Raw genomic sequence first — 18,049 nt, 5'->3', positions numbered from 1 at the left:
ATTGTTCAAATGAAAGCACACACACTCTCAGAAAAAAAGGTACAATGAGGGTACAATTTTGTTCCTAGAGGGAACAAAATATAAAATTGTACCTTTAAAGGTCCCATATTGGTCCTTAGGGTACAATTTTGTACCCAAATGGGCTATAAAGGTACAAATGTCCAGATTTAGGTTTGAAAGGTACATTTTTGTACCTTTTATAGCACATTTGGATACAAAATTGTACCGTAAAGGACCAATTTGGCACCTTTAAAGGTACAATTATATATTTTGTTTCCCTATAGGAACAAAATTGTACCCTCAGCTCATGATAAGATCAAGACACTATATAACACTAATTTAAATGCATTAATACTAAACATTAATACTAAAATACATAATTTAAAAATATAATAAATAAATAAATTGATTAAATTAAATATTTTAATAATTATTTTTTTTCATGTATTTAAATTACATTTTTTCTCAAAAATGTTAATAATTTAATTTATAATTAAATGTAATTTTAATCATTAAAAACGTAAATACTGGTCTTTGCTTACTGTTTAAGTCCCTATAGTATATATGGGATGTAGAATAAGAACCATGCAGAGGGACAGCATCTTCATACAGGTGGTGATGTTGCTGTCTCTTTAAGAATTTGGCTTGTTGAGACGTTATAGTAGTGTTTGTTACTGAGGCGGTCGGTAGAGTATGCTGGCTGTTTACACAGAACTTCGCACGCTTTTCAAAGAAAAGTCTATTTTGGAGTCCACACTTTCAGGTAAGAATGTATTAAAGATATATTTTCAGTCTAATTTTTACATGTGAAGCCGTGTTCTGTTGATTTTGTCTGACTCTCTGGTCTCGGCTTTCCCCCGCTTTGTGCTCCGGGCTGGCTGGTGTAACGTTACGTTGGCCTGCATGATGGAGTTTGCTAAGATGTCTGCAGCTTATTAAAGAAGTTAATACAACGTGATATCGAAGTCACCGAGGGACATAACGTTATAGAAGGTATATACGTTATGTTACGATATGTTACGTTACGTTACTGCTTTATTAATAAGTGTTGCCACGGCGGAATATAATCGCAACCCAAAGAGCAAAATACACTTGGGCCAGTTGCGGCTAGATTCTCGCCTGCCCGAGTCCGTCTGCTGTATCGTTACTCGGGTCAGATGCGGCAGCAGAAGCGAGCCGACGCTGCCGTAACCGTGCACCGGAATCGGGCCGTGAGTAATGTGCGGTGTGGCCCGGAGCTCGCGCGACTAAAGTCTTCATATACCTTGATATAAAACCTTTTGTTATTAATACTGGAATTTGTAATTATCGATAATGTTTTATATTTTGAGGCCATTTTCTAGCCACGGATGACCGCGGAAATGTAATTTTAGACGGTTATATAAGTTACACCGCCATTTTGTGAAGAAAAATCACAATTTTGTCACCGGCAAAGCGACTGATTATGTAAACGTGGCTAGTTACAAACGTGGCGTGTATATGCTTGTACATATCTTCGTTTCAGTGTCTAAGTTACATTAATGTTGAGGAGTGTCCACAAACTCTCATGTCCAGAATTGTTGGTGCTTTACTATCGTTTAACGTTATACTTATATATAAATAAAATACTATAAATAAATAGTTATTGCTTTATCTTATTGCTTTCCTGAAGTTTATGAAGTTTCCAATTGTATTTCAGGACAAGATTGAACAACATAATGCAGCCTAACAGCATCAGAGCAATGAAGGCATGTCATATAAAAGCATGGCTCAGTTACAAGATGTAAGTATGTCTCATTTTCTATACCATGGTTTTAATGGCTTACATACTATTTTAAATTTGTAGGTTTTTACTTACAAACAACAATTAATGTACACCCACGTGTTTAAAATTATTTTCTAGGTTTTCATCGAAAGATGAGAGATCAACTTAAGAATGCTATGGACCTGACTTTAAGGTACTCTTTCTAAACTTTCTCCACTTGATTAATATTATTCAATTCTAGCTTTGTATGGATTCCTTCATATTTGTTTCATCTTATGTTCCAGGAATTGATTTTACAGCAGCACTTCTCATGTTGCCAGCCTTGTTAAGCGAGACACTTCAACATTTCGTTGTGCTCCGGTGCGTATGTTGTTTTCTGTTTAGTATATGCTGTGATAAATGCATTTTATAATGCTTGATATTCTTTATATTAGGATGATGCAGTGGGTAGTGCTGTCACCTTACAGCAAGAAGGTCGCTGGTTCGAGCCTCGGCTGGATCAGTTGGCATTTGTGTGAGGAGTTTGCATATTCTTCCAGTGTTCGTGAAGGTTTCCTCCAAGTGCTCCGGTTTCCCCACAAGTCCAAAGACATGCGCTATAGCTGAATTTGGTAAGCTTATTTGTCTGTAGTGTATAAATGTGTGTGTGAATAAGTGTGTCTGAATGTTTCTTAATACTGGGTTGCAGCTGGAAGGGCATCTGCTGCATAAAACATGCTGGATAAGTTGGTGGTTCATTCCACTGTGGCGACCCCAGATTAATAAAGGGACTTAGCCGAAAAGAAATTGAATGAATGAATGAAATTTATATTAGTCTTTTAATCTGTGATACTTTTTTTTCTTAAATCAGTGAATATTAATTATTTTACTTTCTATGCATGTTGATTTTCTCTTCATCAGTGATAGAGTGACTGATATTAATGTAATTATTGCTTTGTCATTTACAGTGAACCATCTTCACCACATCCAACAGTTCAAGTACAGGAGGAGGCCACCGACTGGACAACTGTGTTAACAAGACGAGTCACAGCAGTCTTCAGAGTTGATGGGATTGCGATTGGCCGGCCTAATGATGTGGACGAATATACATTTTTGACATATCCATCTTATTAGAAGATCACCTTGATGTTTCTGCAGTGGAATGTTTTGAATGAACGGTGGACGGTGACAAGCCTCGATCTACTCCAGTTACCAGAGTGATCAACCTTGTTTTTTGTTTCTCTACATGATCTTGGTATAATCACAATCAAGTTAATCCAGCACAGACACTGCTATCATTCATGCATAAAGCAAATTTTTAAATAACTTGTGGTCCTAATGACTATCAAACAACATTTTCCAGATATGAGTGCTTTACATGTCATGTTTATCAAAAGCATAAACACATATTGTGTTACAACAAATTACAACTCCACTTTAGGATGATGAGGAGTAATCTACTGGTGTTGAGGAAGAGGCTACTGATGTATTTGGTTTTCTGCACTGTTGAAGCAATTTATAGAGAAACATTGCCTTCATTCTGAAATTCAGAGAAAATTTTGATGACAAATTATTTATTATGACCGATTGTTCTGACTAAAGACAAATACTTTGGACTTTATAAAGTGAAGTACTTGATGTAGCCTGTGTAATGTGTTTATAAATCTTAAACAGTATTCTTGTGGTCTTTGTATTAAGGGTAGATTATATACTGTACAGTGAGTGAACAATTTTTATTTGTTTTCTAAATTGTTCTTTTTACTGTTTTACATGTCTGCTTTATATTTACTGTGTAATTTTATTTCTTGACACATTCAGTTGTGAGTTGTAATGAAATATTTCTATATTAATAAATAAAAATGGACATCTGCGAACCAAAATATTTTATTTATTTATTTGTGCATGCAGTCACCAAAGGATCAAAATGCCTGGGTCAGTACCCTGAAAATGCTATATAATATAAAAAGGTACATTTTTGTACCTTCGGTGGGGGTACAAAATTGTCCCTTAAAGGGTACAAATGTAGAAGGTACAATTTTGTACCTTTAAATAGAGGTACAAATTTGTACCCTTAAGGGTACCACCCCAGTGACGGGCCATTTGTACCCTAAAAGGTACAATTTTGTACCTTTTTTTCTGAGAGTGCAGACAGACACAGCAGTTCATTTTCATAATAATCAACACAAAATACCAGGAGCAGCACAAATAAAAACATGATTTGGTTTGATATTGCATCAGTCTGGATAATGTCTGCTGGCATTACAAATAAATGTGAACACCAGTGGATCATTTTTGCTCCTCCTAACATACTCTGTTTTCTGTAGCGTGCCCTTTTTTGCATCAAATATTTCTGCATGTCATGGTTTTTGGATGTTTAATAATGTTACAAATACCAACAAAATGAATATAGCAGACCTTAGTAAATCAGGACTATTGATTTAAGTAAATGAAATTTCACAAACTAATTTTAAGAGGAGCATGTGATATGATTGATTGCGGCTGGTCCATCATCTGTAATCATCAGTAAACCAATCAGATTATTCCAAACTCACTGTAAATAGCCCGTCTAGCCTTACTCTCTTATCTTTGTTTTTTTGAAGAATTCCCCCATCCACCTCATCTCCCCCTTTTCCTCCTTTACCAGGGGGAGCTCTCGAGAACTACCTTGTCTTGTACCCCCTTACATGCTCATTGACCAGGCGGGAGCCTAAGCTCAGGTTTTTTTTTCTGTGACAGCCTGCCAAATCTGCTATTAATATCAAGCAATATCCAAGTGTGAACTCTTGAAACTCTTTTAAAAATCGTAATTGCATGTCTTTAGTAAATATTAACTGTTTTCAAAGGTGTAAATCTAGCTCTTGCTTATAACAAGAATTGATTAAAGTGATTACTAGTAACTAGAATACATTTTTGACGTTGAAATGTTTGAAGTGTTTTATTGACATTTTATTCAGAGTGAAACAATAAATTGGTCATGAAAATTAACAGGTAATGATCTGCCAGTACTATTTCTGTTGTTTTATGAAGTTATTTCTATGTCTATATTATTAATTATAGGATATATTCTTTCAGACTCATGAAATGTCAATAAATGTCACTTTGTTAAACTGTAGCACTGCATTTTTACCATCAAAAGTCAATGGAGCAGAACTCCCATAAGGCAATTTAAATAATTTAAGGGATACATTTGTGTATACCAATGTATAATTTCATTAAAGGTATAGTTCACTTGAATTGCTTTCTTCTGTTAAACACTAAATAATTTATTATAACCATTTACGTCCATAGTATTTGTTTTATTTGGTTACAGTTTTCTAACATTTTTTTAAATAATCTTATTTGTTCAACAGAAAAAGGAAACTGGTAAAGATTTGGAACCACTTGAGGGTGAGATTTACATTTTTTGGGTGAACTATCCTTTTAAGAACAGTCATGGAAGCCTCCAATTGCAAAGTTCTTTAAAATGGCGGAAAATGCTTTTGAAATCATCTCCACTCTAAAAGCTAACACTTTGCTGGATTAGTGGGTTACGCCTGTTGGTTTCTGTTGGAGCTTGTTTTTGAGGACTAAACATGCTAAATCTGTATTTGTCGGGTCGTAGAATGTCTGAAAAGTGACATGCTATAATCTAGTGATTGTCCATGTTTGTCTGTGCATTATGAATCATTTTGAGTAAAAAGTTCTTCTATGCACATCTCTGTGAAAAAAACAACAACTTTATTTTAATTAAGAATTTCCTGCTCTTTTGAGACATTAGAGGTAATTCTTCTGAGATACATTGCTTGAAAATCTTCACAAATCTTGTGTAATCTTACACGCTTTACATAATAAGTTTGAGGAAGCATGTCTAAGATCATTTGTTACATACATACAGAATCTTAAAAGATATCCATTAGATGTATGGATGTGATTTTACTCTAGGGATGAAGTTGGCTAGTTGATTAATCAGTCTTAATAAATCCCTGTGTAATTAAGGAGTTTCAGTCTCACCTTGTGCCCGACAGATGTGTTTCTGGGACATTTATACAAGACACATTCTTAGACCAGGAACTGGTATTTGCACAGCTAATGGCACTGATAAACTATTTTCAATTTCATAAGGTTCCTCTTACAGCATCAATGTTGTAATGTAAATAAAATATAATCAGTTAAATAGACTTAATCATTTATTTAGTTGTTTAAGCATAAAATGAGATGAATGACTGTTAAAATTTAAGCGCCATCAGGAGCAGCAGGCGAGGGCAGAAATTACAAAATTGAAATTACTGTGGTAAAATAAATGTCCATATTTCAAAGACATGGTGCAGAACAAGTGCTTTTTGTCTGGTGTGCAACCCACTTTATATAGTATCTCAGTCAGGCAGTGAAGATCACTGATCTTTAAAGAAATCAGGATCTTAAACTCTGTGTATGTTTTGTAATGGTATGACAGTTCGCCTGAAACTTATGAGTTGGCTAACTGAAATTAAAAGTCTATGTACATATACCACATTTAAGAGGGCTTTTTTTAAAAAAAAAAAACAACAATTTTTAATTAAGCACACACATACACAGTGCTATATTAGTGACAAAGTGGTGCCAAAATGACTGGCAGCGTGTATCTAGAAGTAAACAGAAATTTAAGATCAGTATAAATTTATAAAGTGTATATGTATAAAGTATAATGTATTTATCATTTATAAATGTATTAAGTATATATGTTTAAAATATATTACTTTATAAATGTATAAAGTATATATACTTAAAGTATAATATTTCCATCAATTTGATTAAAATACAATTTTACAAGGTTACCCTTCTACTATTAAATGATTTAGAATATAATTAATCTCTGTGATGGCAAAGGTGGAATCAGTGTCACATGATCTATCAGAAATCATTCTTACATGTTGATTTGCTCCTCAAGAAACATTTTTTTATTAGCAGTCTTGACAATGGTTATGGAAATAGTGAATATACATACATACATATATATATACATATATACTGTATATATATATATATATATATTTTTTTTTTTTTTTTTTTTCAGATTTCTAATTATTTTTGTGAAACAATTTGTCATTGGACGAAAATTTTAAAATGTTCAAAAATGTCTCTTTCAAAATGTCTCTTTCTAAAACTTTATTTTATAAAGTAATTTTATTATTTTTTTTCATTGATATTTTTTCCTGGACAACCCCCACTTTTAGCAGTGCAGGCCATGTTCAGTGTTTACCTGTCTCTAGGATGTGCTGGCATGCTTTCATGCAGGTGTTTGGGTGAAGGTGAGCCGGAGTCACAGTGTCCATTGTGTGAGTTCAACCCAGCATATAGACACTTTCTTACTGCTCCAGGATCTTTCAAACAAACTTTTAATACCCAATACTGGACCGCCTTCAGAGCAAACACCGCTAATGATGAACAAACTCAACATAAGTTCCTATGACCACCCAAACCATTGGCTGCCACTCTGAAGATCACAATGCTTAGTGCAGACAATACTTTTCGCATGCAACTATTATTCATATCACGTTCTTACTCTCTCATGCATGTTCTCGCAATGTTTTTGTCTTTTCTTCTGCTCCTTCTCCTTTCCGTAAATGCTGCTACGCTGTGCAGTGCAAAGTTCACAGATAAGGCAGTGTGTGCCTTAAGGGTCATATTGACCTCACCTGCACACAAGGTCATCTTTAGCTGAACTGCTATCAGACTCCTCAACCATTCAGCCCCAACCCATGATTCCTCTTTTTCCTGTTCAAGCTGTCCAGTCATTACATAAGTGCATAAAGACGCTATTCAGTCCAAGAACACACTGCTTATTTCTGTGTGTTTCAAACTTAGTTTATATAACAATAGAAGCAGCCCAAAAAAGGGGGCTTGAAACAACGAGGTCCAAAGTCCAAACATTAATCCCGAGTTGCAAATATCAAAACAGACTTTAAAACCTTTGTTTGCGAGGACAATTCTCCTACGGCCAAGTTGCTTGATCAGTGCTGGCTAAGGCTTATAGTCCTCTGTTCTCATAGCGATTATGCTCCAAGTAGACTTTCGCACAGCTCAGGTTGTAGACGCGAGCCAGGCGAGGCCCTCAGCGGAGCCGGAATGAACACAACTAAATAAAAAGGCCAGAATATGAGACTCTCTCGTGAGGCAGTCCATTTTTCAATGTGATTTCACATGGAGCCTGGTTAGCTTTCAGAGTAACGCTCTACTTTGTCACTGCCATCACAGCTAAGATGCTATAATTTTTTGTATCTTAAAAATAAGGATTATATAAAATCCAACCTTTGGAATAATTCTTATTTTTTGATGATATAGAAAGGCATCATTTAGTTAATCAATATAGTTATTGATTAATATAGTCATTTAGTTAATATAATATAGTTAACATTGGGAAATACAAATTAAAAGAACAATTTTCAATATTAATATTATTAAATGAGATATCTGATTTAATGAGAATCTTTTAGTGGTCAATTATTATTGAATATAACAATAATAATAATAGTACTGATGATAATAATAATAATAATAATGATGATAATAATGATGATGATGATAATATTAATCATAATAATAATGATGATGATGATGATAATAATAATAGTATTAATAATTATAATAATAATAATAGTAATGATGATAATAATAATAATAATAATAACAATAATAATGATAATAATAATAATGATGGTGATGATGATGATAATAATAATAATTATATAATTGTTTCTATTTTTTGCAGATTAATTTTGTGGAAACAGAAATACATTTGTTAAGATCACTTATTGATCAATTTATAAATGTGTTAAGCATGAAAACATCAATCTAACAATCTTCAGTTTTAACACACATGTATGTTACATAATCACTCACACAAAAAAAATGAAAAAACATAATTAAATTTGTTCTCTGTATAATCAATAACATTTACTGGTTCGGGTGATGTATTCTTACTCTTTTTAAATTACAATTTTATTTGGGTCGTTATATTTGCATTACTTTTGACTGTCAATATCATGAATTTAAATGGGATTATTGTTGTAAATGAGATTATTGTTGTTTTCACAACAGAATGTAGTGCATTCATTATTATTCATAAGGTCTCCTAAACTTGAGTAATTAAAAAAAATATTAAATAGTTATTTATTAAAATTGTTTTTTATTATTTTAAAGTTTAGATTAAATAGTTATTAAATCTCATGGTGAATAAGTCAATATTTTAGTCAAAGTGTTTGACTGACTAAAAAGTTATTTAAAAAAATATGAAAACAGCAATGACTGCCAAAGTGTTTTAAATATTCAACATATATGCCGTATATGTGTATTTACATGCAATAAAGAAATGTTTATTCTTTAGCTGTAGATTTCATCATCTTTGCTCATGCACATGAGGGAGTTTTTGGTTTTATCTACTGAAGGCAAATCTGCTCAGTATATGTTGTTGGACTGTATGCATGTGTGAATGACTATAGGAGAACATGCCTATAGAAGTGTGACTTTTTGTGTGCACTTTACAAACTTGTCAACCTCAGAGAGGACCAAGAGAGCTCATGTTTTCAATCATTAACACAAGAAGCATAATACATAGTGTTTGAATCTAACCAAGAAAAATAGAATGTGTTTGTCCTTCTGCTGTCGAGTGGGAGTTTATCCTTAGCAGTCGTGGTCAATGTCCACTCAGCAAGCATGGAAAGAAAGCGGAGGAATTCTGCTGCATTCTAGTACAATAGGACACACATACACACGTGCACACACATGTTGGTATTAGTGGTTTACGGGGACACTCCTTAGGCGTAATGTATTTTATACAGTTAAATTGTCTTATTACATGGCTTTACCCCAAAATCAAACCCTCACAGGAAAATGTGGCAAAATCTGAATGTGAAAAGTTCCCTGTTAAGTATGATTTTAAGTTTTTTGTAAGTATGAGGACACAAGGCATGTCCGCGTAAACCACCTTAATAGAGTACAACTAGGTAATTTCTGTCTTTGTAAATCAACAAAACTATTACACACAATCACATGTATGTACTGTACATGCACATGCACACGCAACTCATTTATTCATTCATTCATTTTCCTTCGGCTTAGTCTCTAATTCAGAGGTTCACCGCAGCAAACTGAATCGCCAGCTATTCCAGAATATGTTTTATGCAGCAAATGCAGCTGCCACACAGTATTGGGAAACGCCCATACACACTCAATTAGCCTCATACACTACGGACAATTTAGTCAATTAATTTAGACAATTAAGTTCACTTATAGAACATGTCTTTGGACTGTGGAAACCGGAGCACCCGGAGGAAACTAAGAACATGCATACTATACACCGAAATGCCAGCTGACCCAGTCAGGACTCGAACCAGTGATTGAACCAGAACCAGAGCCACCGTGACACTGCACTAAACTCAACACTTTAAAATTAAAATCTGGTGTGGTTCCTAGTTCCCTTGCGGTTGCATATTTTTTATGCTAAAAGAACAAGAACATCACAATTTTTTTATATATCCATAGGCAAATGTATTATTTTTAAAAAAATAAATTACAAGCAATTTTTTATTTATTTTAATAATTTTTTTGTAGTTTTAGCCATTTTCATTTAGATAGTTTTTTTAATAAATAAAGATGTTTATTTAACTGTCAAATACAGATACCCACATGCACTAATATTACTATCAATTAAAGTACTGACAATCTTTGTTTATTTTTTTATTTATTTGCTTTTTTTTTTGCTTTCTGTGAAGTTCTGTTTTGTGCTTTTTTGTTTGTTTGTTTGTTTGTTTTGTATTAACTACAAAAAAGAGTTATAGATGTCATGTTGGTATCATTTTGCATTAAAATTGGTTTGTTAAACATTTTATATAAAATGTTTTTATAACAACAAATAACATTACATACCATTTTAGTCTAAATACAGTTAACTAATATAACAAACCTAAAGTATAAAAAAAGAATTGTGAATTATTACTCTTATTGAAGATTCACTCTGTTTAATGTAAATTTCCAGTGCATATACTGTATGCTTTATTTAACTCAGAGGAAACCGAAATTGTCTATAAATCAGATTGAAACTTGTTGAATCAGAATCTGACATACCACTAAAGCCAGACTTACAGTCTTGCTTCTGTAAAAGGCCACAGAGCTTACACTGAAACTTGTGGACAGATAAACTGAAAGAGATGTACTGTAAGTGGAGGAGAGGGAAAACATCTGAGGCAGCTGACCATATCACCCTTGCCCCAGCTATTAAAACAAACATATTCACCCAATCAAATACATTACTCACACAAATCATTTGATTTACTCAATAATGCATTTAGAATTTTAGCACATTAACAGCATTCCTCCTCTTGTTGATCCTTTTTCCCTACTTCATGAATGCATGTCTGGAGTTCTGAGATGAGGCTCTGGTCACCAGCCACTAACCGTCCAGACAGAGACTCTCTGAGTGCGTTAGGAGGAAGTCCAGAGCCTGGGAGATGCTATCACCACCAACCAGCTGAGACCAAAGCGGAAACCAGAGCAGAAACAAAGAGACAGAAAGAGAAAGAAACAGTCGTGGCTTTTGGGGGTGGTTAATGGAAATAAAAGACAGGCAATAGACCATAATTCTTCAAAAGGGCAATCTAGGCTCACAGCCAGTCTGTCATACGAGTGACATGACATGAGAAGAATTTTCAGCGGTAAACGCACTCACACAAACACACACACACACACACATATAAACACTTGCACATAGAAAACTATGTACTGTAGGGATGTGCCTGAAGACGAACAACTTATTGGAAAGGCATGAATAATTGCTTTAAAATGACAAAAAAAATTCCCTTGAGTACTAGATTTTTAAAAGAAATAACTAGTATTTTGTAGAATTTATTATTTTATTATTCTAAAGCGGCACACCGGCTTAGTGGTTAGCACCGTTGCCTCTTAGCAAGAAGATTGCTATTTGAGTCCCGCTGGATATTTCTGTGTGGAGTTTGCATGTACTCCTCGTGTTCAGGTTGTTTTTCCTCCGGGATACTCCCATACTGTTTCCCTCACAGTCCAAAGACATGCAGTATAGTTGAATTGGGTAGGCTAAATTTGCTGTAGTGTATGTATGTGTGAATGTGAGGGTGTATGGTTGTTTCCCAGTACTGGGTTGTGGCTGAAAGGGCATCTACTGCAAAAAATATGAGCCAAAATAGTTAGCAGTTCATTTCACTGTGGGACAAAGGGACTAAGCAAAAGAAAATGAATGAATGAATAAACCTCTCTAAAATATTGCACAGTGGTAAATTTGCAAAGCCAATAAACTAAGTGTAAACTATGAATGAAAATGTCCATAATGCAATTTCAATTTCAAATTGTGCGTGTCTCAGAAATCTGAGAGTAACATTGAAGTGCTCCAGTTATTCTATTTTAAAAGTGAAGTTTGTTTTTAAAGTGTTTTGCAAGTCATTTTCTCATAATACTAACTTTCATTCCAAGAGCCTGCTCTGATTGGTCAGATGGCCCAGTCTGTTGTTGTGATAGGGTAAATGCCGAAGCATGCTAATAGGAATTTGAATTTGCCAGTAACCTGGGTTAAGCGCTTCCAGTCAACTGTATGCCAAAAAAATAATAATAATTGGCGCATTTAAGGTCTGTTTTCTTTAAAAATCAGCGATCTCCACTGGCTGAGTGATATCCGAAATAAAGTGGGTCTCAGATTGTACAAGAAGCACTGCATTACATTTAATTTTCCCCGCCATGTCTTTATAATATGAACATTTATTTTGCCCTAGTATATTCAATGGAGCTTCTGCACTATCCTGCCGATTCTGATGAGCGCGTGCGAGTAAACAGTTTTTGCCTCATTTTGCGCTTGAGCAACTAAATGAATCCCAAAGTTTATTTAACTGATTGTATTTTAATTACATTACAACATCAATGCTGTAAAAGGAACCCTATACATTGAAAAAAAACTCACAATGACAGGTCACCGAAAGTTTATCAGTATGGGAAAAACACTAGCTCGGCATTTACCTTATTGGTCTTACACTGAAAGTGTGTGTCAGAAACCAGAGGCCTAATTCAATGACAATTTCAGCTCTATAGATGGCATTGGATTTACTATAATTTCAGCCTCGGACATCCCGCCAGGCACAAACCACTAATCATTGGCAAAATGTATGATGTATAGGACAAACTTTTCTGGAAACACTTTAGCAGATCCACAGTCATCCTTTGATGGGTTTCAAATACAGGATTTCCGGGAGCTGAGTGTGAAGCAATCTTTATCAGCTCACCTGGAATCAAGTTTTAATGGATAAATAAAGCTGCAATGTTTATATTGACAACAGTGCTAATTAATAAGAAGATAACTTTTTAAAACAATCATGAATCAGTGATTTACTGGCTGCCTGGCTATACTCGCCTCTGTCATTGTGAGGATAGGTTTGTGAGGATGAGCATTTTTCGTTTTGACTTAAACGGCAGATTATTAAAAGTACGCATTACTCACGATTTAACCTGTGATGTTGACAAACGCACAGGTATGCTTATGCTCTCTCTTTTTTGTAATAGCACTCAAAACCTTCACATATTCTGCCATTTTGGTCATACAGGTAAGAGAAATACATCGTTCAAAATAGTAACTGTGTGTTGTGGATACTCACAAATACAGCAAAATCTTGCTTTTAAAGAACAAAGAAAACTTTAACTCAGTCATCTTACATATGATGATCTTTTAATCATCACCAAAATAAGGAATTAATCTCAGAACAAAATATATGCCCTACTGATCCACTTTGGGCAGCACAGTGGCTCACAGTAAGAAGGTTGCTGGTCACTGCGGATCCAGTGCGTAAAACATATGCTGGAATAGTTGGTGGTTCATTCTATTGTGGTAAAATAGAGACTAAACTGAAGAAAAAGAAATGTAAGAATGAATGATTTCCTATGTTTTATATAATATTAATACACCATTGTTGCTAATTTTCCAAGACATTCGTGAATAATTGATGCACCAATTTCGCTTGTTAACAGGTCATTATTTCGAGGACATTTCTCTGCCCATAAAGATGACGTGCCACAAACTGAAAGGTGATTGGTTGGTTAACCTGTCAGACAAATAACATAGTGGGCGACCATTTAAAAAGCCCAAAGTTCCCAGACTTCCCAGGTTCCCAGGTCTAGCTATACAGCTATCTCAATTAAAGCCTAAACCCCATCCACTGGAAGTGGATTTTTTGAGGGTCAAAACAGGGTTGTACACGAACAGCCATTGAAGACCATAGACTGGCATTATGCATATTTGTTACAAATGAATGTAGGTATATGCTGTATAGAAGGCTGGATTGACTAATGACTTGTTTGTTGTATCATTATATAAATGCTAATTTTTAATTCATTTTAGTGGTTGGGTTTGTAAACATCTCACTGTTTTTACAGCTTATGAATAATTTTGAAAACTGTAGGAGTAGAGACGAAAAATCCCAACGCACTTTTGGTTTAAGCCCTGTCCACATCCGGGTGTTTCCAAATAAAGTAGATGACTTTTCTGCACACCCTTAATTCCCAGCAACTATTACTGTTGTCACACAACACATCAACACACAAAGAGTTGTCAACCTGCTCTTCATCCAATCAGGTCCTCCTGTGTCGATGACTGCTCATTGAGGTAATATTGCTGATTCATAAGAGTTTCCAGTTAATGTCTGAAACTGGAATCAGTCCCGACACCGAGATCAAGTCTGACTGGCTGCTGCATGGCAGATTTAGAGGATTATGAAGACAAAAGGCTCAGACCTTCTGAAGCTAGTCGGTTACCGCTGTGAGATCACGTCTTGGATGTTTGTGTATTTGGGGACAAATAGGATATGGGTGGGAGTGTTTGTGGCTGTTTGAATGTTCACGTGTGTGAGGCTGATCACTCCATCGGTTAGCACTCATGGGTATATTTGTGTCTGTGTTTATGTGCGTGCATGTGTGAGATTATGGGTTAGGTTTTTGGTTGGCATTGTGGTGCCATGTCTTATTCTTTCTGATTTATGATGGTTGAGAAGGAAAACTCTTATAATCCTCCATCCTTCATAATACCACAAACACACAGCAAACACAAACACATGTTAAAGAACATCTCTCTTACACTCGTTCCCTCTCGTATTCTAGGTTTTCCATAGTATTTTCTCAGTGACAGTGGTGTTGCTGGTGCCCGTGTAAGTGTGATTGATAGTTTGGTTGGTTCTCCTCAACTAACCCTGTGTTGGCTGGCTCATCTCAGGGTGTGTGGGTCTCATGCCACTCCTCTTAAACACTCCACCCCCTCAAATCCCTCACATTCCTGCTTGCACACACACAAACACTGTGATCGGCTATGATGTTCAGCCCTCACACCATGGCACTCGACCACTAAAACATGCCACAATCTGCAATACGGACATGTTTTTAGGGTTACCTCCAACTGTGGTAAAGGTGATCTCCATTGTTTGTAGTTTCTTTAATTTATGCTAAATGATAGCTATTCAAACCTTTTATTATGTCCTCTTCCTTGTTTACAGGAAATTGGAAATTATAATTGCAGGAAACATATTAGCTATTATAAAAGGTTGTGGACACTTTGCCAAGGACATTGTTTGTTAATTTAGGTGAGTGTTGTTGGTGATGTCACTCTACCTGGGATGATTTGTCATAATTGAACATGCCATTAAAAAGCCTCGTGGTTTTACCAAAAAGTGTGAAACAATTGAATTAAGAAAATATACTATTGTTCAAAAATTTGTGTTCCGTTTGATTTAAAAAAAGTTTTCAATGCTTATCAAAGTCAAAAAAATCAAAGTCAACTTTTGTTGTCAATTCAACCACATGTACAGGACATACTGAGAATCGAAATGTCTGATTTATACTTCTGCGTCAATTGCATGCATATGGTCAGGCACAGCCTTCGCGAGGTCGCATAGCGACCGCGATGGCTGACGCCTACGCTGATGCGCACCTCTTAAAAATTTAACTACACTTCGCAATGATGTGTAGCGCAAGTTCTGTGATTTGTCGGCTTGGTATCGATGATGAGTGTGGGTGGTACTGAGAGCCAAGAGCCCGAAGAAGTCAGTGTTTACAAGTGTCGAGTCTCATGAAGGAGCTCCAGATAGAGACTTTTGTTTTGTGTTTACCTTATGATTAATGTTGTTTCGTCCACCAGTTCCCGCCGCTGAATGGGTGAGTGCCACTTAAGGGCACATGGCAAGGAATGCAAACCAGAGTTGTGCAGATGCAAAACAGTACTTCAAGAGTTCACACTTAGCTGATGATTGATTATAAAGCTTGTTTGGCATGTTGTCCTGGGAGCGAGCCCTGAACTCACAAGTTCCTCGAGCTCGGGGCTCCCTATCATTCGCAAGGCGAGAGAGGAGTTTGAGCTCAGGTAGATCTCGAGAACTCCCCTGCTGTAGTAGTTAATGAACAGATAGTGATTGCACTAAAGAGATTACTACTTACTAGGAGCATGTCTATGGTGCCGATTTGGATCAGTCAATTAAATTTAGGTTGCATGTTTTTGGATGGTGGAAGGAAACCAGGGAACCCCGGGGGAAACCCAAGTAAGCACGGGGAGAACGTGAAAGGCAGAAACTTGAGGCAACAGTGGTAACAACTGGGCCACCGTGCCACCCATCTAGTAAAGGAGGAGGAGTAGGGGTGGAAGGGGGGATTCTTCAAAACAAAGATTGCTGTTATTTTGAACTTAGGGTATATATAGTGGCTCAGGAATCATCTGATTGTTGAATCATAAATTGAATAATGCGGGACCAGCTGCAAGCAATCCTCTCGAAATTAGTTTATAAATAAACTTCTCATGCAAAAAGTACAGTATAATGTAAAACACAGTATGGAGTGCAAAAAACTTGTAAATATTATAAAGTGACAGTGTCTCAATAACAAACAAGGAGGTAGTATGAGGTAACTATCAGTTACAATGTTGCTTATATTATTGGACCAAAAATACGGTAAAACAGTGAAACTGTGACATGATATCATACTTTAAAAATAAATTAAACCAAAAAATATCTGACTACTTGGCTTGGCATGACAGAAAAAAAACCTTTGTCCCAAGAACAGAGTACAATGTACCTTCATTACACAGTACAATGTACCTTCATTACACAGTTAACACTTGCTTTAATGTCTGCTTGTGTGTCTTTTATTTTTTGTGTTCTCTTGCTTACTGTCAATTACTATAGCAAAAAAGTGAAAAAAGTGCCATAACACAGGCCATGTACACAAGTCCCATGTACACATTACCAAAATATTACTCAAAGCATACAATACATCATGTTTTAGATCTTCCTCTCAGCTGGATCAGGCGCTGGAATTTTAAATTCTATTTCTCCCGCAAATAGTAACTCTAAAACGACGTCCTGATGGCAGCAGAAACAGAGTACAAAGGGTGATCCGGGGGTGCATTAGACACCCTGAGCTCTCTTTAAGACATAATTAAGGTAAATTACCATTGGACCATTGGTTAAAACCGAAAAACTGTTGTAATTAATATTATTATTATTTATTTATTTATTATTATTATTATTATTTTTTTTTATTATTAGATTGAACAAAATCACCATATTGTATCTTTGATAGGCAGAAATTTATATTCTAACCCCATAATTTCCATTTTGCTGTTTGTTAGTAAATAAATGCTTTGAAAAAGTCAAAACAAAGTACATGTAAAGAAAACTTGTAAAGATGTCTGTATTTACCTTGATAAAAGCTTGCAAAAAATACTGGATATAGCAAATTGAAATAATATATACTAAACAAGATAAGAGGTCAATTTTATATAATATTTATAGAATCAATAATATTAAATGCTTTTTTAAATTTGAACTATAATTTACCGATGCAATGTTCTAGTTAACCTGTGTGTGTGTGTGTGTGTGTGTGTGTGTGTGTGTGTGTGTATGTGTGTGTGTGTGTTTGTGTGTGTGTGTGCGTGTGTGCGTGTGTGTGTGTGTGCTTTAAGTGCACTGAGCTCTTGAGGTCTGTTGTTAACAGCATGAGTTAGTGAAGGCCCATGGAGCCAAGACAGGACCAGGCCGTCTGCATGATGAACGACTGCTGTATTAATACACCACTAGACCGTCATATTACTCCTCCATTTAGAACATTTATCTTCCAACCTTCAGGAAATATCATGTGTAAAAAACCAGTAACACAAATATGTGTGTGTATGTGTGCATCATTGTATGTAAATACATGAATCTGACATGTGCTATCATTCTCATTGTTTATGTGGAATACGCTTCTGTCATCATTCGCTCTGTTTTTAGTCCATTTACTGCACCCCAGAGAGTGTGTGTATACAGCATGGGTGAGTGTGGC

General features: G+C 35.4%; 2 long non-coding RNA genes across 5 annotated transcripts in view; both read left to right on the top strand.

Moving 5' to 3' along the window:
- The window catches only part of LOC141375405 (uncharacterized), a 180,928-nt gene that overhangs the window by 61,521 nt on the left and 101,358 nt on the right, over positions 1-18,049 (top strand). The window lies entirely within an intron of this gene.
- Positions 659-3,603, top strand: LOC137496184 (uncharacterized). 2 transcript variants are annotated; one of them, XR_012383495.1, is made up of 7 exons: positions 659-763; positions 913-993; positions 1,679-1,762; positions 1,883-1,937; positions 2,029-2,104; positions 2,179-2,355; positions 2,692-3,603. It is a non-coding gene; the product is annotated as an uncharacterized lncRNA (long non-coding RNA). The 2 variants fall into 2 exon arrangements; XR_011016318.2 differs by lacking the exon at positions 659-763 and having other exon boundaries at positions 837-993.

The sequence above is a fragment of the Danio rerio genome, chromosome 7 (assembly GCF_049306965.1).
Source record: "Danio rerio strain Tuebingen ecotype United States chromosome 7, GRCz12tu, whole genome shotgun sequence".
NCBI lineage: Eukaryota > Metazoa > Chordata > Actinopteri > Cypriniformes > Danionidae > Danio > Danio rerio.
Note: the sequence above shows the minus strand (reverse complement) of the source record. Positions and strands in the feature narration are given on the sequence as shown.